At 46.4% G+C, this 3,001-nt stretch overlaps 1 non-coding gene across 1 annotated transcript; it reads right to left on the reverse strand.

Annotated features, from left to right (window-relative positions):
* Positions 1–2,895: 2,895 nt before the first annotated feature.
* Positions 2,896–3,001, reverse strand: LOC131019213 (small nucleolar RNA R71). The gene has a single exon (XR_009100134.1). It is a non-coding gene; the product is annotated as a small nucleolar RNA R71 (small nucleolar RNA).

Consider the following 3,001-nt stretch of genomic DNA (forward strand, 5'->3'; position numbering starts at 1 on the left):
TTATTAACACGTGATGTTACCTATAGCTGTGCGTAGATACAGGGGAAATAAGTCATTGGCTGCTAGAGCTGAGTTACTCTCGGTGAGCTGTTCGCAGGGGAAGGGCTCTTCGTTATTTAGGGCGTTAAGGTTGGCTATCACCCCCAGATCAAAATCATTGGGGGTTCCTTGGGAGGCGGGCTTATGTTTGGTGCGAATGTCATATCACTTTAGCTCTTGGACACCGTATTGGCGCCAAGTACCATGGAGGTCACCACGAAGCAATAATAGGGCAGGAAGCCCTTATTATAGGAGTTCAGGGAGCTGAGGAAGGTGGTGGGGTATGTTTTGCGGGCGGCGAAGCTATACAGGGGACCACCCTGTAATCTTAGGGATTGGGTCTGAAGGAATAGCTTTTTGGTGTCTTCGACACCGTGAGATCTGCACAAAATATGGAAACAAAACAATCTCCGAAGGGCGGAGGGGGCTACTTGGTAGAAAGGAATCTGGAAATAATTACAAACTTCGACTAGAAGTGGAGGAGTGGGAAGTCTCAATCCGGCGTCAATCTGGGCCCGCCATATGGCTGCAGTATTCATCTGCATCCTACGGAATGGCTCTAAAGATTTGGACTGGGGTTCGAACCTCAGGCTGGCGGGATTTCTACACATCTCGGCCATCCTCTTCATGTCCGCAACATCCAGCCTGGAGTCGGGAATGGGCTTAGGCGTTTTAGGAGGGGATTCAGGGGAGACTGGAGGGTCTTGAGGATTCGGAGGAGCAGAAGAAGTCAGAAGGTCCTGGGGATTCTGGGGATCGGGAGAAGAAGGTGGAGAAGCCGGAGGAGAGGGAGTGGGAGAAGGGGAAAAAACAGGGCGGTCGGCGGATGAAGACGCCATGAAAGATTATAACTTAGGGTTTTCAAGCTCTAAACGAGAGCACCAACAAACTTAATGCAATCAACCGACGCTGAACACAAGTACCAGGGAGAGGGGATGTAGGATTTACCTAGGTCTGCGGTAGAAACTGAAGAAGATAAATCGCAGAGTTTACGCCGGAATCAGGGAAGGAAGATCGCCGAAAATAGTGGGAGTAGTTGGAGCATCTAAGGGAAGAATGAAGAAGACGAGAAATGAAAGATGAGTTTGAATCCACTAAGTTTAACCTACGCGGGTGACAACAAGGTAGCGGGATGAATGACACGTGGTGTTTACCTCGTATTTGGGCAGTTTTTGTGTATGTTTCTGTTGTGCATTCGAGCGTGTTTCATGACTTTTTGCCCTATATTTCACGTGCTCGATGATCTTTTTGGGTGTACTTTTGTCGCGTGCAGGATTCGTGAGTTGCCGAGCGTTTTGGCATTGTTTCGAGCAATTTTTGAAGGCAGGCTCACGGCCGCCGCCGTGCCACGGCGCCACCGTCCCTGGCGCTTCGACAGTTACGGATTTTCTGTATTTAAGCCCATTTTTAGGGTTTTTCTTCACACCTTCCGACCCCAGCAGCCTCCTAGGCAATTTTCCCTTGTTTTCCCTTAGTTTTATAGTAGTTAGAAGCATCATAAACATCTTTTGATTCGTTGGATTAAAGTTAATGTTATTTTGCATAACGTTGGATTGGATTTCCGGATCGTACGCGTATGTAAGAACTCAGTTTATGTTTTCTATATGAATGAATGCTAGTTTATTTCCATTGCTTAGATTATTGATGCTTAGTATTCAATTGATTAAATGTTTATTCTTTTATCTTGCCTAGATAATCGTTGTTTATGATTTATTGATTTATCTAATGCTTTCTAGATTGCTAGCTAGAACCCTAGGTTTATTAGTTCCCTGCGTTCTTAATCTGCTTCCTATTTTCGCCTAGACTGATTTATATGCTTTCTGTTGATTCTGCATTAGATAATTTTATAAGCTTTATTTAATTACGCCTAGATTTAAAGAGAGAGTGTCAGACCCAACTACCCGATTAGAGTGTTTAGGTTTCCTTTCCTGTTTCCTGTGAGTAGCACAATCGAAGCCCTGCTAAGCTTTCCTTGAGAGACGACTTGAGTCACCTTACCGCCCTAGGACGACCTCGTATAAATTCGAGTCCATCCGCTAGGTATTTTTGGATGAATCAAATTTTGGCGTCATTGCCGGGGAAGGCTTTAGGCATTTGATTGTGTTGCATTGTTTTCCGTGTTTATTTTTGTTTCTTTCTTTTAACTCGGTTATTTTCTCCCTCCGGTGTGTTTGATTTGTTTGTTCGTGTTGTGTATGCAAGGACGTAGAAGCTTGAAGAGAAAGCTTGCACCTTACTACGACAACATACATCGACCCCGTGAGATCCTTTCAAGCCTGGAGGAGGAGTCCGAGTCCAGTTCGAGAAACCTTGTGGAATCACAGTTTCGAGAGGAAAACTGTTGAGAGAGAATTGCTTCCAACCCCATTCTGGAAGACTTTGAGGATTCACGCTCAGTTGACTTAGAAGACCCGTTAGAGAACGGTGAAGGGCGTGAGCAAGAAGAAGAAGAAGTTCATCCCAATCCTCACCAAGAAGCCATGGCGGAGCAGAATGTCCAATATATGGGAGATTTCTCCAGGCCGGTTATTGGGAACACTAGCACTTCAGCGATAGTGCTCCCCACAGCAGTCCGGAATTACAATCTGAAGCCCAACGATTCAAACCTGCTGCCGCTCTTTCATGGGATGCCAAGTGAGGACGCCTTACAGTTCATCCATGACTTCTGCTCTCAAGTGCAAACCTTCCCACTGTTGGGACTCACCGAGGATCAGTTGAGACTCAAGTGCTTACCTTATGCACTCAAGGACCGAGCTAGGACGTGGTTACTGTCCCTGCCGCCGAACTCCATCACCACATGGGGAGAGGCATGTGAGAAGTTCATGCTCAAGTACTATCCTAGTCACAAGACACGGGAGATTAGGAGCCAGATAATGAACTTCATGCAAGAAGCTGATGAGCCTCTCCACGAGGCTTGGGAGAGATTCCAAGAGCTCCTCCGCCAGTGCCCACAGCATCAGTT

This window comes from Salvia miltiorrhiza, chromosome 3, assembly GCF_028751815.1.
Source record: "Salvia miltiorrhiza cultivar Shanhuang (shh) chromosome 3, IMPLAD_Smil_shh, whole genome shotgun sequence".
Classification (NCBI taxonomy): Eukaryota; Viridiplantae; Streptophyta; class Magnoliopsida; order Lamiales; family Lamiaceae; genus Salvia; species Salvia miltiorrhiza.